This window comes from Arctopsyche grandis, chromosome 3 (genome assembly GCF_051622035.1).
Source record: "Arctopsyche grandis isolate Sample6627 chromosome 3, ASM5162203v2, whole genome shotgun sequence".
NCBI lineage: Eukaryota > Metazoa > Arthropoda > Insecta > Trichoptera > Hydropsychidae > Arctopsyche > Arctopsyche grandis.
In genome coordinates, this window is record NC_135357.1 from 24,674,363 (window position 1) to 24,701,863 (window position 27,501).

At 34.4% G+C, this 27,501-nt stretch overlaps 1 protein-coding gene across 1 annotated transcript in view; it reads right to left on the minus strand.

Moving 5' to 3' along the window:
• LOC143909067 (ras-related protein Rap-1) overlaps nt 1-7,997 on the minus strand; it is a 31,153-nt gene extending 23,156 nt beyond the window's left edge. Inside the window, exon 1 of the mRNA XM_077426958.1 lies at nt 7,853-7,997. The gene's annotated coding sequence lies outside the window, so the exon portion shown is untranslated. The remainder of the gene's footprint in view (nt 1-7,852) is intronic.
• Between the last annotated feature and the right edge of the window lie 19,504 nt (nt 7,998-27,501).

Here is a 27,501-nt window from a genome sequence, read left to right on the forward strand (position 1 = left end):
TCAAACCATTATATGCTAACCACTAGCGTATTCTGTTAATTAAAATCTACAAGTAAAAGTTCGGCACAGCACTGCTTGGAAAAGACTACTTCTATTCATACTATACAGCAACGCCCATTTTTGGTACGTTCATACTTGTTTTGGACGAGTGTGAGACATAATCACCTTACATATACACATATGTATATTACAGAGCTTGACGATACGGTGCAATATTGCTTGTGTCGTTTCATTGAGTCAATATTGTCACAACATGACGTTTCTGAAAATTTTCATATGAGCGTGGCAGCACTTTTGTTAGTACGAGTGCACTCACCATTATGACGTCACGTCATACGCAACTATTTCCACAGTGGCCAAAAAGCCCGGTTCTGCTTGATACGTTTCGGTGACATGTACTGCTGTATTATATGAATGGATCGGGTCGGTTGCTTCTGTTTCCGATACACCATGTACACATTACGGAATATATGAACGTATATGAATATGTAGAATAAAACATATTTTCGTACTGATAGTTAGATAATATTTATGTGTAGTTACCGGCTTGAGTTGTACTGGAATAAACGAACCTTCAATTGTGGGTAATTTATGAAGTGATATACATATTTCTTATGGAATTTGGTTATATAAATTTTAATATATGTATATGTTAACACAAAAAAAATTATAAAACGCCTTAATATTTATTCCGACATTAATAAAATTGCTCAATCGCATTACTAATTTAATTCGTAGAATTAAAATCATTCATATTTGATTTTGATTTATCGATAAATTTATTAAAGCATACATCTGAATTTCATTTACAAAACGTAAAAAATCGCACTCCATGATTAAAAGTAAACCTTAGAATTTGCTGAAATGTAGAAAATGCCCGCTTTTCCGTCGCGGACTAAGCATTCTACTAGAGGATTTTCCGATTCGCATGATCGAATCTGGAATCTCGTCGTTTTGCCTTCATCGTTGTCCGTCTATGTCGGCGCTTTTCACCTGGAAAATCATACGAAAATCCAGATTGTATCATTACGCCACATTGCACCTGACTTTCGCCCAATATCAGCGACATCCCTTTACGAGTTACTTGAAATTTCCATCGACATTAAATATCGGGCTACTTTTTCCAAGCAATTTCGCTTATCTACGCGCAAAATATGTATGTACATATATGTACAACGTGTGTGTAATTTGCTCGATACGAAACGATCGCAATAAAGGTTTTACATGCACAAGGCCTGAAGCGATATGCAGATAAACACTATGGCGTTTAATTGGGACATTAGTATAGCATCCACACGTGACCCATAATATACCAACATTATCTAGGCTTTTAATCCCTAGCACTACGTGTTTTTAGAAATTGTTTCATTAATGTTTGCAAACGCACTAAAACCGCTATAAAACCCCTTAAGATATTTCCATAATGCTACCATTTTTCATGCAAATTTTTGGGAAAATTCAATATCAAATATGTATTCTATTCCTCTTAGATTCAGTTTTACACTTACAATTTCAAAAATTGAATTTGACGTAAAGCATATAACATATTGTTAAAATTTTATATTAAATACTTGAAACACGAACGTTTAAAATGTATTTCGTAAGTTCAAATCGCATAGCGATATTAAAATTCACTCACATGAGTGGTCTACATAGTTTCAACAACTCACGTTTAATTTAAAATTGTATTTATTTTACAAGTAAGTTAAATATGGTTTATATTATATGATCATTTTCAAATGATTAACCGAAGCCGGTTAAAAATTTCAGCCAAATGCTCTTTAAAATCAGAATAGAAAAAGAGAACTGTGAAATTGTAGATTTTTGTCTATTTTTTATTTTATTTTTTATATATTTTTGCCACACTGACATTACAGAATACTATAACGCGTTTCTGTAATCAAACATACATACATACATATAAGTATAATATGTATAAGTATAAATATTATAACGATCAGCCAGACATAAAAATATGTTAGATGAATTGGGATGGTTGAGTATAAGAATTAGTTTAAATCTTAGTACATTGTCTTTTGTTTATAAGTTAGATCATAAGTTATTACCTAAGTATTTTAAGAATTATACAATAAGAAATAGAGATATGCATAGTAATTATACTAGAAATAAGAACAATTTAGTTGTAGGTAGAGTAATAAAAAGGAGGTTTGTAAAAAAAAAGAAGACTGCTGGTGGTGTTTTTCACAGGGGTGTGCTCATGCACAATGCCTTCCCTGAGTGTGTCAGGTCTTCTTAGACTGTGGATGCATTCTTGCGAGGTGCGAGGAAACACCTCTGCAAGGGAGAGTACATATAAACTTATACATACAATTTTAGAGTTAAGTAATTAAGAATGTATTTTTTAAATTAGCTAGATAGCTAAAATTATATAAATATATAAATACTATATATGTATGTATATAAGAATACAGGCATATGTATACGCATAATACAAATACTATATGTATATAAGAATAAGCGAGACATCTTTGTCATAGATAATAAATTTTTGAAATCATTCAATCATTCAAATAGTGGTGACATAGAGCACCGCATCGTAACCTGTGCACCGCGGTAATATGTGTTCCCCGAACAGCACTTCGGCCTAATGCGTGCGAGTGAGATCGCGTGTGAGGGAGAAAACCGATGTTAGTTAGTGTTTTGTCCTTATGCATATACGGAATAACTAGCGACTGCCGATGAAGTACATATGTACATATGTACGTAGCTGACAAACTCTACGAGTCGTAAACAATGTGTGCCGCGAATATCCAGAGGGTACGATGCTCTGACATATGTAGAAGGTAGGATGGATTTTGCCGATTTTATGGAGAAACCGCTTCAACAATGAAATCAGATAAATCGGCAAGCTCTGATAGGAAACGATCGACTTGGAGCACAAATATCCAAATCTGATCAGCAGAATTTAGATTTTACTTCGAATAACTTCTAAAATTAAGGTCAGCTCACGGGATCGAATCATACTGTTGCGTAGGGGTGGGTGGAGGATAAAAGGCCAACAGTCGTTTCACAGCATTTATTGATGATTAAGGAGTTACACACACTGTCACTGCTCCGTCCAGAATGAATTATATCGCCTACGTACCGCCTTATAAAGGGTAGATCTCTCAGGACGCCTAATCTGTTTACCTGTTGTATAGTCACGTATTCGGATATGTATTTCCAAGACATTGGGTCTTCCCGTATCGATTCTGAGAACTAACTAATAACGGTCATTGTTTAGCCTAAATGCACTTAGAGTCCAGATATAATCTTTGGAAGTAAGTGCATGCATTTAGTTAACCGATAACAGATATCCGTTGGTCTAAGTACAACTCGCTCAATCCACGGCGTACGTAACAATACTTTTGTATCAACACAATCACCAAGCCACGCTGCTGGCTCAGTGGCTTGTTATATTGTACGTACATATGTATGTATGTACATCCTATCTTAAATCTGGATATGGATTTCCGTACGTAACGTTTGTATGCATAAGTTGAAATTGAAAAATAAGCCCGAGTCCTTACAAGATTTATTATTCCATAGATAAGATTCCATTTATGCGAGATTTTTCAAAATCTTCAAGTTTCTCGCATATTCCATAGTAAATGTTATAAAAATCTACGAATATAAGCAATTTACATAGTATTCCATAAATAGCACGAGATTGATTTGTGGAGCTTTTATTTTCCTGTAAAAGAAAACCTTTCAGTCACTTCGCTCTCGATGGGTTTATTTATAAATAAATGCGTAAAAATCGTTCGAAGCTATTTAAATATTTACAATATCGACAAATGTCGACTTTAAATTATTTATGTCGTTTTGAATTCGAGTGGAGGTAATACTGGAAATTATGTAGCCGAAGCACTTGTTGACGGAAACCACGCTTATAAAAATATGTACATATAATGCGAAATTTAGTGGAAGCGCATAATTGTCAAAATCCGCGTCGTGGGCGTGACGGAAAATTATTGGAAAATGTCGAAACCGTCACAATTTTCGATATCTTCGGAAAATTTGCATTCAACGTCCGTTTTGTCGCCAATGTAAACTGTTACAAGGACCGGGCTAATTAAAATTAATTGCGGATCGTTTGCGTATCAGCTCAAAGTAAATTAATTCTCAGATATTGCGACGCCGCTCGAATGCACACGGTTTTAATATATGTACATATGTACATACATATGTACACACTGCAAAAATTAATCAAGTACCTCTGAACACAATTTTATGATATTCTAATATTCGGGCGCTTTTATGAAAATATTTTAATTTGACTTAACGGTAATTTCATTATTTGAATTTTACTTTATGCACATATACATATGTAGGTTTGTTATTCATTTTGTGTATAAAATTACATATATTAGAAAAGTAAACTTAACATATGTATGTATGTATGTCAGTACACGTACATATGTATATTACAATTATATTATACTCAATTATAATATTTCAAACAAAAATAGATTGTGTTTAAAATTCACTTTTATGACAATCAAAATAATCTAGAATATATTACATAATAGTGGTTTTACCCGGCTTCGCTCGTTATTTGTAATATAAACCGCTTAAACATCGCTAATCTAATAGTAAACATTTTATTAAATTTATTTGAATATTCATTTGTTCGAGACGTCACGGATTTACGAACAAACAATACTTATTTACAGACTTACAAAGTCTCTTTCGAAATTATATATTAGAAGATATTACATTGTATGAAATATTGCAGATAGCTTTAAATATAACTTACCATATTACATTTTGATGGGCATTAGTTTGGAATGTTCTACAAATTTCAATGGTGAAATATAATATTCAGCGGCAAATCGCCACAATTACATTTTAATTTTTAACAGGTATAGAAACTCGCGAATGAGCATATGTATTTACATACATACATAGATATGCAAATACGTACAAAACATTATTAATGAATTCTTGTGGATTAATAACAAAAATTCTATTGATAACTGGCTTACCTCGATAAAATAAACGAATCCACAAGAATAGTCGAAATATGATTTTTTTAAGTGGAATTTTATTTAATTCTCAAATTAAGACAGTTTAATATATTATCCCTATTAATTCAATTCAGATTTGTGTAAATACGAGTAAATAATAGTACGAGTTTTAAGTTGGAAATTTTACCAATTTAAAATAAAGCACATTTATTATAACGAAAACAAAAAATAGCGTGTACAATAAACAGGTTTCAATAGAAAATACTCAATATAAAATAGTATTAACAGTGAAAATACGTACTTTTGACTTTTGATTTGAACTGGACGACTACTTAGAGAGATTTGAAAGCTGAAAAGTAGATTCCAATATTCATTTTGAACAGAAAATTGACAGATTTTGAGACATCGACCGAAAAACACCAAGATATAGAAAAATCGCGCGATTTAAAAAACACATATATATGTATCTCCGATTCTCGAGCCAATCAACATTTTTTATTACCAGATTCGTGTTCACTGGGCGTAGATCTATAAGAAAAAACATATCTCGTCTCTGAACCAAAAAAAAAGTCGTCATTTGTCGAACAGTGTTATTAAGCATGGCCATGATCAACTAGTACATACATATGTACATACAAATATACGTATGTACCTAAAACTGGCACGTCATATTTTCCTGCATGCGAATTCCTTGCGAAATTATTTTATTTCGTATTTTTAATAATATGTCAGTACATAGAATATTTTTCCAAAAAAAAAACAATTTTTTTAAATTTCTATTCATATCATATTGCGTGATTTCAAATTCTGACTTTGTTTTTTATTTAAAAATTCTAAATAAATAGTCAATTGTTTCAGCTATTCTTTCGTTTCTTCTGCTAAATGGTTTAACATGGCCGATATTTTTTCGAAGTGTGATGAAATCTAACAAATACACGTATTCGAGAGAAATTGTAATCCGCGAAGATTGTAGTAAAGGTACGTAAAATTGAATAATATAATGGACCAAATATATAATATATTAAGGCCTATATAAGGGTAATTTCGATTGATTGGTAGATAAGCGCCGATATATAAGTATATACTACCTTATATTATATTCATCGACATCCATATTAATATGGATTTTTATTGCGTACATTTGAAATTTATTACATTCGAAAAGACATAAATTGGTAGTCGCAAGAGTGAACCCGAATAAAATTAAGCGAAAAACGGATCTAGAATTGAACGGAACGATATTTAAGGATACGTGAGATTTCAATTAATTTTTCCATTTCATTATATTAAGTCGTTCGCTTTTCATTGAATATATAAATCTCACAATTTTTTTGATATGTCTGTTATTACCTCATTTGTAATTATTGTAACAAGCATTTAATTTCACTGGCATAAAAATATTCATAATATCATTCTGTTGATATTATCTTTGAAGAACATATGTATATACATTTGAAATTCCTTCCGTTTCCTCGTAAAATGTTTCATTTTATTAAGTTTTATTTTTTTATTACATACCTCCTTTACATTTCACATGGTTTTCGTGTACATAAGTGGTAATTTTGTATGCGGCGACTTATTCACAAGATAATAAACGAGATCGTTTTATTTGATAAATTTACTAGGTTTTTCTTTGCATTATTGGGCTTCCTTATAATTGGAGTTTAATTTTTATCATTATTTCACATTAAAAAATATATATACGTATATATATATATATATATATATATATATATATATATATATATATATATATATATATATATATATATATATATATATATATACGTATATATATATATATATATATATGTATATACAGTTTTATATTTCATTTCAAATTTTAATAATGATTTGTATATAAAATATAAGCCATCCATAAATATAATTAACTGATTGTATTTATATACAATACATTCGTTCGTTTGACATTTAATCTAATTTTATTTATGTATGTACATACATACAAACATAAGTACATATAAAATTATATACACAAGATATTTCACAATTTCATTAGTATACATATAAATAAACTTCGTATTATGTACTATGAAGTTCTTATTCACATTCATTGTAAAATATTATTTAAAACAATTAGATAGTTCTCACTTTGGTTAAATAATTTAAATTATATTAGAAAGAAGTACGTTCAAATTTGAACTGTCCGTAAAAAATGAACGTATTTTGTAAAAAAAAAATAGGATTATTCTAAATTTGTATTGTTAGAAATTTATTTACTTATTCGATACTTTTTGGTATTATTTAGAGGCTTTTTTTTAAACATTTTATTTTCGCATTAAAAATAAACTTATTCGCTTTACTATGTACTGAAGAAGATGTCGTGGCGTTTTAATAAATGAGAGGAATCTTTCTTTGTGCAAAAAAAAAAAATGAAATGAAGTTCTAGTTGCCTTGTCAAAATCCAGCATGGAAATTGATTCGACAATGGTCGAGATAACATTTGTGATAGACATTAGTTTATTGTATTATTCAAATCGATCAAAAGAAGAATAAAGAGACGGCAAGCAATTTTTTCCTCGTTATAAAAATAACCAAATAAATATATAATAATAGTAAAGGATATAAAAATGTACATATGTGGCATGTAGCAAAAAATATAACATGTACGATGCAATTTATGTAAATTGTTATACCAAATTGAAGGATCGTACAAAAAATATGAACGCGAAAAAAAAATAGAAGACGACACGAGACAAAAACAAGTGTATACAATCAACAGCGTTTCGCGTAAACATAAACATATCAGAGTCGCAAAAATTGTACGTATTTTTATTATTTATTATAGTCGGGCCGAGACAGGCTTTCATCCCCTAACGAGCAAAAAGAAGAATAAGAATAAGTTTGATATCGAGACTTACACCTGTGGGAGCCCGCGTCGTTCGACTTGTCCCGTCTCGTCAGTAGTTGTAAAGTTTTCGCCAGGGGTGCAGAACCCGCGTTCGCCCTTCAAGGCGTTCGTTCGCGTAGTGCGGCTGCGGCCCGGGCAAAGAGCCCCGGGTGTATGAAATAGCGTCTCTGCGCATGCGCCCTCCTGCACACACACACACACACGCTATTTAATTACGAGTCACCCTGTAGCTGGCCCCGGCTTGAGTGCACTGCGTGAACACACAATAACAATGCAATTTCAGGCGGGAGTGCCCTTCTGCCTACGTATGTACCTACGTATATGTACAATCGCATCCTAATGAGGCTATTCAAATATTCGAATATAATCGAAAATGAAAAAAAAGGTAATTACATGTGTACTAAGTAGGTATCCCAATCGAATATTCGAATATTCGAGTATTCGAATTATTCGTCTAATTTTTCAGCCATTCGTTATTCGAATATTATTCGTGTATATGTATATTTTTTTATAAACTAAATACACAAAATCAATATGAAAAGAGTGATGACGAAGAAGCCGACGATTATGAAGAAAATGAAATATATAATGGGGATAATTGTGATGATAATGAAGATAATGAAGAAGATGAAATGTCTACATGTGAAGAAACGGATTTTTATTCATTAAATACGGAAATGTTTGAAGAAAATCACTTTTCGATCGATAATAATCTATACGAAGTTATAGAAAACATCAGAAAAATAATACGAATATTTGAAATAAAAAATTGAAATTATTATTGGCTGTAAAAACGAGGTGGAATTCAATGGCATCTATGATAAGATCATTCATTCAAATTTATGCTTGGTACATATGTATGTAATTAACTTCTTTTTTTTTTAATTTTCGAATAGCTCTTGATTTACTATTCGATATTCGAATAGTTGAAGTCGACAAATATTTGGGATCCCTAGTACTAAGCATAATTTACATTATATTTGTATATGTATGTATAATAATATACTACAATCAATAAAACATAATTTTAAGAAAATTAAAAAAAACATGAAACTAAAATTTATTAACTCTTTCTGTTATTAAAGATGCACTATTTTTGCTTAATTCTTTGATTGCGGTTTCAACGGGAGTAAGAGCATCAATTAAATTTTTCAATAATAAGAATTTGGCTACAATAATCATAGCGGTTGAAAATTTAACACCGTCAATTATTTTATTTTTAGGTGACTTTAAAAAAAAAACTAAAAAGCACTATATATACAAAAAAATATTATTAAAAACACGTGAACAATTGTTATATAAACTAGTAACGAACAAAAAAAATTTTATTAATGAAATAAAAAATTAAAGTTTTATGTGAAATTAAATATGAATTTTTTTTCCGAAACATATTGACACCGCAAAAGTCAAAAAACTGCTAATTGACCGATTTTGCATTCCACTTTGACCCATTTTTTTTCTTTTCGACTTGGGTCACTACCTGAACCCTAAGTAGCATATTCAATCTTAAATTATACAAATTTTTGTTCATATTTGCATTCAGTAGCCTGTTATGCTATTTAATTTTAGTGGTCCATCCCTTGTGTCACACGTCTGTACACATGTATGTATATGCAACTGTATATAAAAATAATAAAATCAACCATTTTATTTTCGAATTTGTATATATGTACACATAAATATGTAGGTATAATTTAGGTATAAATTTTTTATTTAAATTATATACAAATATCAAAAAAAATATTTTTTTTATAAATGTATGTACACATATACATTAAATATATTTGCCAATTTGTTTGAATTGGATTCCAATAAGATTTTTTTTTCATCCGGCCCTCCATATAATTCAATATTCTGAACCGGCCTATTTCCTAAAAAGGTTGGGGACCCCTGATTTAGAGTGACCTCTTATGGCACTTTTACATTTAAATTTTCCAATATATTTTTATTCTATTGAATGAAGATAATTTATATTGTAAACTTTCAAACAGCGGTGGTGCTAATCCCAAGACACTTCTTGTGAGTAGTTTTTGTAGATATTTCATTTCTAAAGAATATATGTATTACTGTGTATTTTGACGCTGAAAAATTTGTAAGACATTGTTTCAAATATATTTTAAACGTACCGAGTTTTGTGTACATATTTCCGTAATTTGTACATTATTATTGCGCGTCCTTTATTTGACGGTGATAAAAGTGTCGCATTCGTTCTTATACTTATTTTGAATAAGTTACTACATTTAAAACTTCTCGTTTCTAAATAGCCATCATTAAAGTTCTCCCACTGGGCTCGTTAAGTCGCGAATTTCGTTTTGAGTTTTTATTTCAGTGGTACTAACTACAAAAACACACAATGAATTAGCTTTAATTAATTTTTCGTCGTCGAGAGTGAATTTTATTTATTACTTAGCAGTAGAAAATCGGCGCGAATATAATTAATATACGTGTTAACTTATTATTTTATTTTTAAAATGAGGCCATAGCGATATTGCAGGTTACCCCGATTTATCACTATGACCAGATAATTTAAACATCTTATCTGATTCTGGACATATCGAATTAAAATAAGTGATAACAATTTGTAAATTAAGTCAAACAGAAATAGTGCTTTTGGAACTGAAAATTGGACTTCCGCCACTTTCAAATATAGGGGCTCATATATGTAGGTACATAAATATGTATATATGTATATAGTACAATACATTAACCAACAATACGCTGAGAAGATCAATAGTTTTAGATAGAGATGAGTTGAAGTGTAAATTAGTTCTGGATCACACAGGAAAGAAAAGTGTTTGCGTATATTATGAATATCCATATGTGAATGTGTATGTATGTTTGTATATGTAGATATATATAACGTTGCAACCATACAAATTTTATATGTACAGATTAATTAATATTAACCTCGTTAAATAAACTAAGTAAGCGATACGCCATAACTTTATTATAAGAAACGATACAAGACGATAATTTTACACCACAACCGCGTGCGTATCCATATTTATTACAATATATTATTATTATTTGAGTGTTGGCAATATGGAACGGGGAAAACTCTTATCTACCAAAGGTTTCATATTGATTTTCCGGTGATAGGATAATGTTCTCGTGGATCTAATCAAGCCGCGAGATCACGCCTATCTGGATATCACTCCCAGGTAGGCATACATTGTACATATTTATATGATTATATTATATATATGTACAAATGTACTTATGTATGAATTCACACCTGTCGCAAATCGAACTATCTATCTGGATATAAACCACGGACGTGTGTATTTCATCTAACAACAACACGCTTATTTACATACGATATCTCATTAGTTCGACGATAATAATTGCAAAAGCAATTCGCACTCAAGTAAACTAAATTCGGTATGTATGTATGTATGTATGTACATACTACATACATATATATGACAAAAAGAGTGTAGTTTGTTTTTGGCTATTGCAATTTGGATGATTGATAGAGCCGCGAACGCTTCGAAGAGATTTTGACAGTTTTGATATTGAATTGTTTATTTTTATTTTTAAAAAGCCTTTTGAAGTACACGCATACGTTTCTGAATGTATGTTTGTACATATAGGTATATTTCATGAATGTAAAATTCTCTGGGTTTGTACGTTGAAAATATTTCTAGCATGATATCTCTTATGCCGTATTCGGCGACGAACCACTCCGTTGCCAAAAACAAAGAGCTGCACGCTGAAATGAACCTTTTGAAAGGACGTGGAAAACAATGGGAAAGCGTCTGAAGATAATGGTAGTAAAATTGATCCAAGAGATCCCAGTATTCACATATCGAGATTTGTGCCACGGCAGACGACAATAATCCGCCATTTCGCGATTAAAAATTTATGTGTATTCAGGCGTGTGCGCGAACAAAATACGAGTATACAGATTAGATAGTCGAAAACAATTCGGCGAAAGGCTCGAGCAAAACAAAAAAAAAGAAAAAAACAAAACATAATATTTACAAAAGTAATGTTTACGGATACATATGTATATGTATGCACATACATATATATATGTACATACGTACACGTATACCCACGTAGATGTGAGCAAAAAATTATGTCTAGAGACCCGTATTTTGGGCATCTATTTTTGTCAATTTTAAGATTTCCATTTTGTATTTTAGCGTTTTAGGGCATTAAAAATGTTCAATTTAGCATCTATTTTTATGAAAAGTTTCCGATAAATTTTAAAAAAAATTCCGATAAATTTTAATAAAATGTACATACATACATATATACAATTTAAAGACAACACAACCATTAAAAAATAATAGAAAAATTTAAAAATGTTTTGAAATTAAAATTACAATGAAAAAAACATGAATATAAAAATACAAAGACAAAAAATATGAATATAAAATATAATACCAATTAAAATTGATTAAAACTTAACATGGAGCATATTTCTACAGATTCTTTTTTGAGATTCGTGCGACGATCGGTAACAATTATATTGTACATATTTACTAAAATACCTTTCAGCATCCACACTATTGACGGGACACCAAATAGATTTTAGAGCTGCACAACCAAACTCTTCATATTTAATTTTTGTTGCCATCAATAATAGCAATATATCCGGCATGGATTCACTTTTTATATTCTCTATTAATTGTCTTAAAAGTGCTGATATCCTTCCAAATATTGAGCCTCTGTTAATTAAAACAAAACTGTTTCTTTAACATTCATTTTAGATTTTGAACCTGCCACAGATGGATTGAATAGTTTACTCAATGTGCGGAGGATTAGATTTGTCTCATTTAGCCTTGAGTGCGAGTCTAATTTTAAGACGCTTTTTTGAGCAGCCTTTTGGATACACAGCTCCAACTGTCTTCTTTTGTTTACAGTAGTAGACAAAAGCAGTTGCTTGGTTTTGACAGGAAAAACACCGTCTATGGTAAACTGCAAGCTCTGTTTTATCCCCTCAATTTCTTCACATAATAATAGGGCAAATGGATAGGAAGACCCTTCTAAATTGTCTATTAATTGTATGCAAATTTCACTTTTGTTTGTTATTTCAGCATCTATTCGCATATTTTATGAATTTAGATCTATTAGCATCTATTCCGAATTTAAGCATCAATTAAGCATTAATAGCAATATGGCCAAAATACGTGTCTATAATGTTGTCTAATTTCTAAAAGTTGTAAAATTATATAATTTTAATGAGATTCGTAATTGAATTAATTTTATACAATATACATACATATATGTATGTACATATATAAATGCACGAGATACATGTTGAGGAATAATTTATAAAATTTGTATGTACATACATACATATTTGAAATAAACTTTTTAAATAGCGTAAATTGGATATATTTTTGTACTAGCCTCTTCTATACTTCGCATCGATTCAGTATATTTTCCTACAGTCTTCCGATCGTTTTGATACTTTGCCATTTTGTGCGGTTTGGTCAACGATGGAACTTTAAATCGTTTCTGATAGTTCGATGGTGAAAAATAATCGTAATAACCACGTCCAAATTACCGAAAAATTTGATCACTGTGAAGTTTAATAGGTAGTCGCCACCCACTCGCCTTGTAGGAATTGATTAAACGCCTATAACTTTTTCATTTTCACACTAAATCTAAATTTAATTACATTAGTTTATGCCGGGATTATAATTTTGATTGAAATTCTAATCATTGAAATCTTTTTGATTGAAATCGTAATCATGAAATCCCACACATTTTATATATTTATGGTTTATATTGTCGTACATTTGTTATTCAAATAATGTTTAAATTTTTCGATTGTGTTTACTTGGAAATAATTATTGGGGAATATAATTTGCAGTGTGCTTACTCTATAGCATTCGCCAATAGAAAATGTGACAAATATATGAAAAATGTTCAATGTTGTATTTGATTTTAAATACATGTATTTAACGAAAGTGAAAGCAAAATGCTCACATTTTTATCGTAATTTCTCAGTTAGTAATCAAATAGGCTGACTTGTGTGTATATATTTAAGGAGCTGGGTTCTACCCGCTGCGCTAAGTAAATAGATTATACCATTAGCGTCTGATTGAAACTCACCTTACTCCTAAGAAGGAATTAAGTCCAATTTTATTTTCTGAAGCATATTTCGAAACGCATAAAAATTCGTTTCATTAATTTTTATTTTATTAAAAATATTGTATTTCAAAAAGGTGTTCATGAAATAAAATATGTTTAATAAAGAAAAATCATGGTGTTATTTATTCATTTTTTTAATGCTTTTTATTATTACGAAATTATGTTCACAATACATCTTAAATATATTTTAATAGCTACTGTTATACTGATTATTTTCTATTTTACAATTTTATATAATTTGGTCAGTAATTTATTTATTTTATTTTATATACATATGAACAGCCGCAAGGACCATTGAACAATAATAATATAGAACATACATAACTAGTGTTGGACCCGTTGATTTCAACGGGTGGTTTCGTAAAGGAATTGAAACTCGAATAAAAATAAAGTTCAGCGCCCCTGATGCCTTCGGCACCACGGGGGCTTCGCCCCCAGCGCCCCCAATGCTTTCGGCACCACGGGGGCTTCGCCCCCGGCGCCTCCAGCACCCCCAATGCCTTCGGCACCCCGGGGGCTTCCCCCCAGCGCCCCCGATGCCTCCGGCACCCCGGGGGCTTCGCCCCCAGCGCCGCCGACGCCTCCAGCGCCCCCATCGCCCCCGATGACTTCGGCACCCCAGGGCCTGAAAAAACTGGGAAACTGAAAAACTGAAAAAATGAAAAAAATGAAAAAACTAAAAAAATGAAAAAAATGAAAAAACTGAAAAACTGAAAAAAATGAAAAAACTAAAAAAATGAAAAAAAAATGAAAAAACTGAAAAATATGAAAAAAAAAAATTTGTTCCCCATACTGGTTGATTCATTATGTTCGGCGAGAGTAAGGACACACACAGTGGTGGGGTAAGAACGTTTTGTGGATATTTTGGCAATGTCGAATTTCATTGATTTCGGTGATGGTTAGATTAAGTTGGGTTAGGTTTGGTGAGGTTAGCACGTTTTGTGTATATTTTTGCAATGTCCAATTCTTTGATTTCGGTGATGGTTAGGTTAGGTTGGGTTAGGTTTGGTGGGGTAAGAACGTTTTGTGGATATTTTGGCAATGTCGAATTATTTGATTTCGGTGATGGTTAGCTTAGGTTGGGTTAGGTATGGAGAGGTAAGCACGTTTAGTGGATATTTTGGCAATGTCGAATTTCATTGATTTCGGTGATGGTTAGATTAAGTTGGGTTAGGTTTGGTGAGGTAAGCACGTTTTGTGTATATTTTTGCAATGTCCAATTCTTTGATTTCGGTGATGGTTAGGTTAGGTTGGGTTAGGTTTGGTGGGGTAAGAACGTTTTGTGGATATTTTGGCAATGTCGAATTATTTGATTTCGGTGATGGTTAGCTTAGGTTGGGTTAGGTATGGAGAGGTAAGCACGTTTAGTGGATATTTTTGCAATGTCGAATTCTTTGATTTCGGTGATGGTTAGGTAAGGTTGGGTTAGATTTCGTGAAGTAAGCACGTTTTGTGTATATTTTTGCAATGTCCAATTATTTGATTTCGGTGATTGTTAGGTTAGGTTGGGTTAGGTTTTGTGAAGTAAGCACGTTTTGTGTATATTTTTGCAATGTCGAATTCATTGATTTCGGTTATGGTAAGGTTAGGTTGGGTTAGGTTTCGTGAAGTAGGCAGGTTTTGTGAATATTTTTGCAATGTCGAATTAATTGATTTCGGTGATGGTTAGGTTAGGTTGGGTTAGGTATGGTGAGGTAAGCACGTTTTGTGGATATTTTGGCAATGTCGAATTCTTTGATTTCGATGATGGTTAGGTAAGGTTGGGTTAGGTTTGGTGGGGTAAGAACGTTTTGTGGATATTTTGGCAATGTCGAATTCTTTGATTTCGGTGATGGTTAGGTTAGGTTGGGTTAGGTATGGTGAGGTAAGCACGTTTTGTGGATATTTCGGCAATGCCGAATTCTTTGATTTCGGTGATGGTTAGGTAAGGTTGGGTTAGATTTCGTGAAGTAAGCACGTTTTGTGTATATTTTTACAATGTCCAATTATTTGATTTCGGTTATTGTTAGGTTAGGTTGGGTTAGGTTTTGTGAAGTAAGCACGTTTTGTGTATATTTTTGCAATGTCGAATTCATGGATTTCGGTGATGGTTAGGTTAGGTTGGGTTAGGTATGGAAAGGTGAGCACGTTTTGTGTATATTTTTGCAATGTCGAATACATTGATTTTCGTGATGGTTAGGTTAAATTGGGTTAAGAATGGAGAGGTAAGCACGTTTTGTGGATATTTTGGCATTGCCGAATTCTTTGATTTCGATGATGGTTGGGTTAGGTTGGGTTAGGTTTGGTGGGGTAAAATCGTTTTGTGGATATTTTGGCCATGTCGAATTCTTTGATTTCGGTGATGGTTAGGTTAGGTTGGGCCAGGTTTGGTGAGGTTAGCACGTTTTGTGTATATTTTTGCAATGTCGAATTCATTGATTTCGGTGAAGGTTAGTTAAGGTTGGGTTAGGTTTGGTGAGGTTAGTACGTTTTGTGTATATTTTTGCAATGTCGAATTCATGGATTTCGGTGATGGTTAGGTTAGGTTGGGTTAGGTTTGGTGGGGTAAGAACGTTTTGTGGATATTTTGGCAATGTCAACATCTTTGAATTCGGTGTTGTTTAGGTTAGGTTGGGTTAGGTTTGGTGGGGTAAGAACGTTTTGTGGATTATTTGGCCATGTCGAATTCTTTGATTTCGGTGATGGTTAGGTTAGGTTGGGTTAGGTTTGGTGAGGTTAGCACGTTTTGTGTATATTTTTGCAATGTCGAATTCATTGATTTCGGTGATGGTTAGGTTAGGTTGGGTTAGGTATGGTGAGGTAACCCCTTTTTTTGGATATTTTTGCAATGTCGAATTTATTGATTTTGGTGATGGTAAGGTTAGATTGGGTTAGGTATGGATAGGTAGGCACGTTTTGTGGATATTTTGGCATTGTCGAATTCTTTGATTTCGATGATGGTTAGGTTAGGTTGGGCTAGGTTTGGTGAGGTTAGCACGTTTTGTGTATATTTTTGCAATGTCGAATTCATTGATTTCGATGATGGTTAGGTTAGGTTGGGTAAGTTTGGTTGGGATAAATCGTTTTTTGGATATTTTGGCAATGTCGAAATCTTTGATTTCGGTGTTTTTTAGGTTAGGTTGGGTTATGTATGGTGAGGTAAGCACGTTTTGTGGATATTTTGGCAATGTCGATTTTTTTGACTTCGGTGATGGTTAGGTTAGGTTGGGTTAGATTTCGTGAAGTAAGCACGTTTTGTGTATATTTTTGCAAAGTCCCATTATTTGATTTCGGTGATTGTTAGGTTAGGTTGGGTTAGGTTTGGTGGGGTAAGAACGTTTTGTGGATATTTTGGCAATGTCTAATTCTTTGATTTCGGTGTTGGTTAGGTTAGGTTGGGTTAGATTTCGTGAAGTAAGCACGTTTTGTGTATATTTTTGCAATGTCCAATTATTTGATTTCGGTGATTGTTAGGTTAGGTTGGGTTAGGTTTTTTGAAGTGCGCACGTTTTGTGTATATTTTTGCAATGTCGAATTCATTGATTTCGGTTATGGTAAGGTAAGGTTGGGTTAGGTTTCGTGAAGTAAGCAGGATTTGTGAATATTTTGGCAATGTCGAATTCTTTGAATTCGGTGATGGTTAGGTTAGGTTGGGTTAGGTTTGGTGGGGTAAGAACGTTTTGTGGATATTTTGGCAATGTCAAAATCTTTGATTTCGGTGTTGTTTAGTTTAGGTTGGGTTAGGTTTGGTGGGGTAAGAACGTTTTGTGGATATTTTGGCCATGTCGAATTCTTTGATTTCGGTGATGGTTAGGTTAGGTTGGGTTAGGTTTGGTGGGGTAAGAACGTTTTGTGGATATTTTGGCAATGTCAAAATCTTTGATTTCGGTGTTTTTTAGGTTAGGTTGGGTTATGTATGGTGAGGTAAGCACGTTTTGTGGATATTTTGGCAATGTCGAATTCATTGATTTCGGTTATGGTAAGGTAAGGTTGGGTTAGGTTTCGTGAAGTAAGCAGGATTTGTGAATATTTTGGCAATGTCGAATTCTTTGAATTCGGTGATGGTTAGGTTAGGTTGGGTTAGGTTTGGTGAGGTTAGCACGTTTTGTGTATATTTTTGCAATGTCGAATTCATGGATTTCGGTGATGGTTAGGTTAGGTTGGGTTAGGTATGGAAAGGTAAGCACGTTTTGTGTATATTTTTGCAATGTCGAATACATTGATTTTCGTGATGGTTAGGTTAAATGGGGTTAAGAATGGAGAGGTAAGCACGTTTTGTGGATATTTTGGCATTGTCGAATTCTTTGATTTCGATGATGGTTAGGTTAGGTTGGGTTAGGTTTGGTGGGGTAAAATCGTTTTGTGGATATTTTGGCCATGTCGAATTCTTTGATTTCGGTGATGGTTAGGTTAGGTTGGGTTAGATTTCGTGAAGTAAGCACGTTTTGTGTATATTTTTGCAATGTCCAATTATTTGATTTCGGTGATTGTTAGGTTAGGTTGGGTTAGGTTTTTTGAAGTGCGCACGTTTTGTGTATATTTTTGCAATGTCGAATTCATTGATTTCGGTTATGGTAAGGTAAGGTTGGGTTAGGTTTCGTGAAGTAAGCAGGATTTGTGAATATTTTGGCAATGTCGAATTCTTTGAATTCGGTGATGGTAAGGTTAGGTTGGGTTAGGTTTGGTGGGGTAAGAACGTTTTGTGGATATTTTGGCAATGTCAAAATCTTTGATTTCGGTGTTGTTTAGTTTAGGTTGGGTTAGGTTTGGTGGGGTAAGAACGTTTTGTGGATATTTTGGCCATGTCGAATTCTTTGATTTCGGTGATGGTTAGGTTAGGTTGGGTTAGGTTTGGTGGGGTAAGAACGTTTTGTGGATATTTTGGCAATGTCAAAATCTTTGAATTCGGTGTTGTTTAGGTTAGGTTGAGTTAGGGTTGGTGGGGTAGGAACGTTTTGTGGATTATTTGGCCATGTCGAATTCTTTGATTTCGGTGATGGTTAGGTTAGGTTGGGTTAGGTTTGGTGAGGTTAGCACGTTTTGTGTATATTTTTGCAATGTCGAATTCATTGATTTCGGTGATGGTTAGGTTAGGTTGGGTTAGGTATGGTGAGGTAACCCCTTTTTTTGGATATTTTTGCAATGTCGAATTTATTGATTTTGGTGATGGTTAGGTTAGATTGGGTTAGGTATGGATAGGTAAGCACGTTTTGTGGATATTTTGGCATTGTCGAAATCTTTGATTTCGGTGTTGTTTAGGTTAGGTTGGGTTAGGTTTGGTAGGGTAAAAACGTTTTGTGGATATTTTGGCCATGTCGAATTCTTTGATTTCGGTTATGGTTAGGTTAGGTTGGGTTATGTTTGGTGAGGTAAGCACGTTTTGTGTATATTTTCGCAATGTCGATATCTTTGATTTCGGTGATAGTAAGGTTAGTTTGGGTTAGGTTTGGTGGGATAAGAACGTTTTGTGGATATTTTGGCCATGTCGAATTCTTTGATTTCGGTGATGGTTAGGTTAGGTTGGGTTAAGTATGGAGAGGTAAGCACTTTTTTTGGATATTTTAACAATGTCGAATTCCTTCATTTCTATTATGGTTAGGTTAGGTTGGGTTAGGTTTGGTGGGTAAGAACGTTTAGTGTATATTTTTTCATTGTCGAATTCTTTGATTTCGATGATGGTTAGGTTAGGTTGGGTTAGGTTTGGTGGGGTAAAATCGTTTTGTGGATATTTTGGCCATGTCGAATTCTTTGATTTCGGTGATGGTTAGGTTAGGTTGGGCCAGGTTTGGTGAGGTTAGCACGTTTTGTGTATATTTTTGCAATGTCGAATTCATTGATTTCGGTGAAGGTTTGTTAAGGTTGGGTTAGGTTTGGTGAGGTTAGTACGTTTTGTGTATATTTTTGCAATGTCGAATTCATGGATTTCGGTGATGGTTAGGTTAGGTTGGGTTAGGTATAGGAAGGTAAGCACGTTTTGTGGATATTTCTGCAATGTCGATTTCATTGATTTCGGTGATGGTTAGGTTAGGTTTGGTTAGGTATGGAGAGGTAAGCACGTTTTGTGGATATTTTTGCAATGTCGATTTCATTGATTTCGGTGATGGTTAGGTTAGGTTGGGTTAAATATGGAGAGGTCAGCACGTTTTGTGGATATTTTGGCAATGTCGAATTCTTTGATTTCGGTGATGGTTAGGTTAGGTTGGGTTAGATTTCGTGAGGTAAACACGTTTTGTGTATATTTTTGCAATGTCCCATTATTTGATTTCGGTGATTGTTAGGTTAGGTTGGGTTAGGTTTGGTGGGGTAAGAACGTTTTGTGAATATTTTGGCAATGTCGAATTCTTTGATTTCGGTGATGGTTAGGTTAGGTTGGGTTAGATTTCGTGAAGTAAGCACGTTTTGTGTATATTTTTGTAATGTCCAATTATTTGATTTCGGTGATTGTTAGGTTAGGTTGGGTTAGGTTTTTTGAAGTGCGCACGTTTTGTGTATATTTTTGCAATGTCGAATTCATGGATTTCGGTGATGGTTAGGTTAGGTTGGGTTAGGTATGGAAAGGTGAGCACGTTTTGTGTATATTTTTGCAATGTCGAATACATTGATTTTCGTGATGGTTAGGTTAAATTGGGTTAAGAATGGAGAGGTAAGCACGTTTTGTGGATATTTTGGCATTGCCGAATTCTTTGATTTCGATGATGGTTAGGTTAGGTTGGGTTAGGTTTGGTGGGGTAAAATCGTTTTGTGGATATTTTGGCCATGTCGAATTCTTTGATTTCCGTGATGGTTAGGTTAGGTTGGGCCAGGTTTGGTGAGGTTAGCACGTTTTGTGTATATTTTTGCAATGTTGAATTCATTGATTTCGGTGAAGGTTAGTTAAGGTTGGGTTAGGTTTGGTGAGGTTAGTACGTTTTGTGTATATTTTTGCAATGTCGAATTCATGGATTTCGGTGATGGTTAGGTTAGGTTAGGTTAGGTATGGAATAGTAAGCACGTTTTGTGGATATTTCTGCAATGTCGATTTCATTGATTTCGGTGATGGTTAGGTTAGGTTTGGTTAGGTATGGAGAGGTAAGCACGTTTTGTGGATATTTTTGCAATGTCGATTTCAGTGATTTCGGTGATGGTTAGGTTAGGTTGGGTTAAATATGGAGAGGTCAGCACGTTTTGTGGATATTTTGGCAATGTCGAATTCTTTGATTTCGATGATGGTTAGGTTAGGTTGGGTGAAGTATGGAGAGGTAAGCACGTTTTGTGGATATTTTGGCAATGTTGAATTCTTTGATTTCGATGATGGTTAGGTAAGGTTAGGTTAGGTTTGGTGGGGTAAGAACGTTTTGTGGATATTTTGGCAATGTCAAAATCTTTGAATTCGGTGTTGTTTAGGTTAGGTTGAGTTAGGGTTGGTGGGGTAGGAACGTTTTGTGGATTATTTGGCCATGTCGAATTCTTTGATTTCGGTGATGGTTAGGTTAGGTTGGGATAGGTTTGGTGGGGTAAGAACGTTTTGTGGATATTTTGGCAATGTCAAAATCTTTGAATTCGGTGTTGTTTAGGTTAGGTTGAGTTAGGGTTGGTGGGGTAGGAACGTTTTGTGGATTATTTGGCCATGTCGAATTCTTTGATTTCGGTGATGGTTAGGTTAGGTTGGGTTAGGTTTGGTGAGGTTAGCACGTTTTGTGTATATTTTTGCAATGTCGAATTCATTGATTTCGGTGATGGTTAGGTTAGGTTGGGTTAGGTATGGTGAGGTAACCCCTTTTTTTGGATATTTTTGCAATGTCGAATTTATTGATTTTGGTGATGGTTAGGTTAGATTGGGTTAGGTATGGATAGGTAAGCACGTTTTGTGGATATTTTGGCATTGTCGAAATCTTTGATTTCGGTGTTGTTTAGGTTAGGTTGGGTTAGGTTTGGTAGGGTAAAAACGTTTTGTGGATATTTTGGCCATGTCGAATTCTTTGATTTCGGTTATGGTTAGGTTAGGTTGGGTTATGTTTGGTGAGGTAAGCACGTTTTGTGTATATTTTCGCAATGTCGATATCTTTGATTTCGGTGATAGTAAGGTTAGTTTGGGTTAGGTTTGGTGGGATAAGAACGTTTTGTGGATATTTTGGCCATGTCGAATTCTTTGATTTCGGTGATGGTTAGGTTAGGTTGGGTTAAGTATGGAGAGGTAAGCACTTTTTTTGGATATTTTAACAATGTCGAATTCCTTCATTTCTATTATGGTTAGGTTAGGTTGGGTTAGGTTTGGTGGGTAAGAACGTTTAGTGTATATTTTTTCATTGTCGAATTCTTTGATTTCGATGATGGTTAGGTTAGGTTGGGTTAGGTTTGGTGGGGTAAAATCGTTTTGTGGATATTTTGGCCATGTCGAATTCTTTGATTTCGGTGATGGTTAGGTTAGGTTGGGCCAGGTTTGGTGAGGTTAGCACGTTTTGTGTATATTTTTGCAATGTCGAATTCATTGATTTCGGTGAAGGTTTGTTAAGGTTGGGTTAGGTTTGGTGAGGTTAGTACGTTTTGTGTATATTTTTGCAATGTCGAATTCATGGATTTCGGTGATGGTTAGGTTAGGTTGGGTTAGGTATAGGAAGGTAAGCACGTTTTGTGGATATTTCTGCAATGTCGATTTCATTGATTTCGGTGATGGTTAGGTTAGGTTTGGTTAGGTATGGAGAGGTAAGCACGTTTTGTGGATATTTTTGCAATGTCGATTTCATTGATTTCGGTGATGGTTAGGTTAGGTTGGGTTAAATATGGAGAGGTCAGCACGTTTTGTGGATATTTTGGCAATGTCGAATTCTTTGATTTCGGTGATGGTTAGGTTAGGTTGGGTTAGATTTCGTGAGGTAAACACGTTTTGTGTATATTTTTGCAATGTCCCATTATTTGATTTCGGTGATTGTTAGGTTAGGTTGGGTTAGGTTTGGTGGGGTAAGAACGTTTTGTGGATATTTTGGCAATGTCGAATTCTTTGATTTCGGTGATGGTTAGGTTAGGTTGGGTTAGATTTCGTGAAGTAAGCACGTTTTGTGTATATTTTTGTAATGTCCAATTATTTGATTTCGGTGATTGTTAGGTTAGGTTGGGTTAGGTTTTTTGAAGTGCGCACGTTTTGTGTATATTTTTGCAATGTCGAATTCATGGATTTCGGTGATGGTTAGGTTAGGTTGGGTTAGGTATGGAAAGGTGAGCACGTTTTGTGTATATTTTTGCAATGTCGAATACATTGATTTTCGTGATGGTTAGGTTAAATTGGGTTAAGAATGGAGAGGTAAGCACGTTTTGTGGATATTTTGGCATTGCCGAATTCTTTGATTTCGATGATGGTTAGGTTAGGTTGGGTGAAGTATGGAGAGGTAAGCACGTTTTGTGGATATTTTGGCAATGTTGAATTCTTTGATTTCGATGATGGTTAGGTAAGGTTGGGTTAGGTTTGGTGGGGTAAGAACGTTTTGTGGATATTTTGGCAATGTCAAAATCTTTGAATTCGGTGTTGTTTAGGTTAGGTTGAGTTAGGGTTGGTGGGGTAGGAACGTTTTGTGGATTATTTGGCCATGTCGAATTCTTTGATTTCGGTGATGGTTAGGTTAGGTTGGGATAGGTTTGGTGGGGTAAGAACGTTTTGTGGATATTTTGGCAATGTCAAAATCTTTGAATTCGGTGTTGTTTAGGTTAGGTTGAGTTAGGGGTGGTGGGGTAGGAACGTTTTGTGGATTATTTGGCCATGTCGAATTCTTTGATTTCGGTGATGGTTAGGTTAGGTTGGGTTAGGTTTGGTGAGGTTAGCACGTTTTGTGTATATTTTTGCAATGTCGAATTCATTGATTTCGGTGATGGTTAGGTTAGGTTGGGTTAGGTATGGTGAGGTAACCCCTTTTTTTGGATATTTTTGCAATGTCGAATTTATTGATTTTGGTGATGGTTAGGTTAGATTGGGTTAGGTATGGATAGGTAAGCACGTTTTGTGGATATTTTGGCATTGTCGAAATCTTTGATTTCGGTGTTGTTTAGGTTAGGTTGGGTTAGGTTTGGTAGGGTAAAAACGTTTTGTGGATATTTTGGCCATGTCGAATTCTTTGATTTCGGTTATGGTTAGGTTAGGTTGGGTTATGTTTGGTGAGGTAAGCACGTTTTGTGTATATTTTCGCAATGTCGATATCTTTGATTTCGGTGATAGTAAGGTTAGTTTGGGTTAGGTTTGGTGGGATAAGAACGTTTTGTGGATATTTTGGCCATGTCGAATTCTTTGATTTCGGTGATGGTTAGGTTAGGTTGGGTTAAGTATGGAGAGGTAAGCACTTTTTTTGGATATTTTAACAATGTCGAATTCCTTCATTTCTATTATGGTTAGGTTAGGTTGGGTTAGGTTTGGTGGGTAAGAACGTTTAGTGTATATTATTTCATTGTCGAATTCTTTGATTTCGATGATGGTTAGGTTAGGTTGGGTTAGGTTTGGTGGGGTAAAATCGTTTTGTGGATATTTTGGCCATGTCGAATTCTTTGATTTCGGTGATGGTTAGGTTAGGTTGGGCCAGGTTTGGTGAGGTTAGCACGTTTTGTGTATATTTTTGCAATGTCGAATTCATTGATTTCGGTGAAGGTTTGTTAAGGTTGGGTTAGGTTTGGTGAGGTTAGTACGTTTTGTGTATATTTTTGCAATGTCGAATTCATGGATTTCGGTGATGGTTAGGTTAGGTTGGGTTAGGTATAGGAAGGTAAGCACGTTTTGTGGATATTTCTGCAATGTCGATTTCATTGATTTCGGTGATGGTTAGGTTAGGTTTGGTTAGGTATGGAGAGGTAAGCACGTTTTGTGGATATTTTTGCAATGTCGATTTCATTGATTTCGGTGATGGTTAGGTTAGGTTGGGTTAAATATGGAGAGGTCAGCACGTTTTGTGGATATTTTGGCAATGTCGAATTCTTTGATTTCGGTGATGGTTAGGTTAGGTTGGGTTAGATTTCGTGAGGTAAACACGTTTTGTGTATATTTTTGCAATGTCCCATTATTTGATTTCGGTGATTGTTAGGTTAGGTTGGGTTAGGTTTGGTGGGGTAAGAACGTTTTGTGGATATTTTGGCAATGTCGAATTCTTTGATTTCGGTGATGGTTAGGTTAGGTTGGGTTAGATTTCGTGAAGTAAGCACGTTTTGTGTATATTTTTGTAATGTCCAATTATTTGATTTCGGTGATTGTTAGGTTAGGTTGGGTTAGGTTTTTTGAAGTGCGCACGTTTTGTGTATATTTTTGCAATGTCGAATTCATGGATTTCGGTGATGGTTAGGTTAGGTTGGGTTAGGTATGGAAAGGTGAGCACGTTTTGTGTATATTTTTGCAATGTCGAATACATTGATTTTCGTGATGGTTAGGTTAAATTGGGTTAAGAATGGAGAGGTAAGCACGTTTTGTGGATATTTTGGCATTGCCGAATTCTTTGATTTCGATGATGGTTAGGTTAGGTTGGGTTAGGTTTGGTGGGGTAAAATCGTTTTGTGGATATTTTGGCCATGTCGAATTCTTTGATTTCCGTGATGGTTAGGTTAGGTTGGGCCAGGTTTGGTGAGGTTAGCACGTTTTGTGTATATTTTTGCAATGTCGAATTCATTGATTTCGGTGAAGGTTAGTTAAGGTTGGGTTAGGTTTGGTGAGGTTAGTACGTTTTGTGTATATTTTTGCAATGTCGAATTCATGGATTTCGGTGATGGTTAGGTTAGGTTAGGTTAGGTATGGAATAGTAAGCACGTTTTGTGGATATTTCTGCAATGTCGATTTCATTGATTTCGGTGATGGTTAGGTTAGGTTTGGTTAGGTATGGAGAGGTAAGCACGTTTTGTGGATATTTTTGCAATGTCGATTTCAGTGATTTCGGTGATGGTTAGGTTAGGTTGGGTTAAATATGGAGAGGTCAGCACGTTTTGTGGATATTTTGGCAATGTCGAATTCTTTGATTTCGATGATGGTTAGGTTAGGTTGGGTGAAGTATAGAGAGGTAAGCACGTTTTGTGGATATTTTGGCAATGTTGAATTCTTTGATTTCGATGATGGTTAGGTTAGGTTGGGTTAGGTTTGGTGGGGTAAGAACGTTTTGTGGATATTTTGGCAATGTCAAAATCTTTGATTTCGGTGTTTTTTAGGTTAGGTTGGGTTATGTATGGTGAGGTAAGCACGTTTTGTGGATATTTTGGCAATGTCGAATTCATTGATTTCGGTTATGGTAAGGTAAGGTTGGGTTAGGTTTCGTGAAGTAAGCAGGATTTGTGAATATTTTGGCAATGTCCAATTCATTGATTTCGGTGATGGTAAGGTTAGGTTGGGTTAGGTTTGGTGAGGTTAGCACGTTTTGTGGATATTTAGGCAATGTCGAATTCTTTGATTTCGGTGATGGTTAGGTTAGGTTGGGTTAGGTTTGGTGGGGTAAGAACGTTTTGTGGATATTTTGGCAATGTCAACATCTTTGAATTCGGTGTTGTTTAGGTTAGGTTGGGTTAGGTTTGGTGGGGTAAGAACGTTTTGTGGATTATTTGGCCATGTCGAATTCTTTGATTTCGGTGATGGTTAGGTTAGGTTGGGTTAGGTTTGGTGAGGTTAGCACGTTTTGTGTATATTTTTGCAATGTCGAATTCATTGATTTCGGTGATGGTTAGGTTAGGTTGGGTTAGGTATGGTGAGGTAACCCCTTTTTTTGGATATTTTTGCAATGTCGAATTTATTGATTTTGGTGATGGTAAGGTTAGATTGGGTTAGGTATGGATAGGTAGGCACGTTTTGTGGATATTTTGGCATTGTCGAATTCTTTGATTTCGATGATGGTTAGGTTAGGTTGGGCTAGGTTTGGTGAGGTTAGCACGTTTTGTGTATATTTTTGCAATGTCGAATTCATTGATTTCGATGATGGTGAGGTTAGGTTGGGTAAGTTTGGTTGGGATAAATCGTTTTTTGGATATTTTGGCAATGTCGAAATCTTTGATTTCGGTGTTTTTTAGGTTAGGTTGGGTTATGTATGGTGAGGTAAGCACGTTTTGTGGATATTTTGGCAATGTCGATTTTTTTGACTTCGGTGATGGTTAGGTTAGGTTGGGTTAGATTTCGTGAAGTAAGCACGTTTTGTGTATATTTTTGCAATGTCCCATTATTTGATTTCGGTGATTGTTAGGTTAGGTTGGGTTTGGTTTGGTGGGGTAAGAACGTTTTGTGGATATTTTGGCAATGTCGAATTCTTTGATTTCGGTGATGGTTAGGTTAGGTTGGGTTAGATTTCGTGAAGTAAGCACGTTTTGTGTATATTTTTGCAATGTCGAATTCATTGATTTCGGTTATGGTAAGGTAAGGTTGGGTTAGGTTTCGTGAAGTAAGCAGGATTTGTGAATATTTTGGCAATGTCGAATTCTTTGAATTCGGTGATGGTTAGTTTAGGTTGGGTTAGGTTTGGTGGGGTAAGAACGTTTTGTGGATATTTTGGCAATGTCAAAATCTTTGATTTCGGTGTTGTTTAGTTTAGGTTGGGTTAGGTTTGGTGGGGTAAGAACGTTTTGTGGATATTTTGTCCATGTCGAATTCTTTGATTT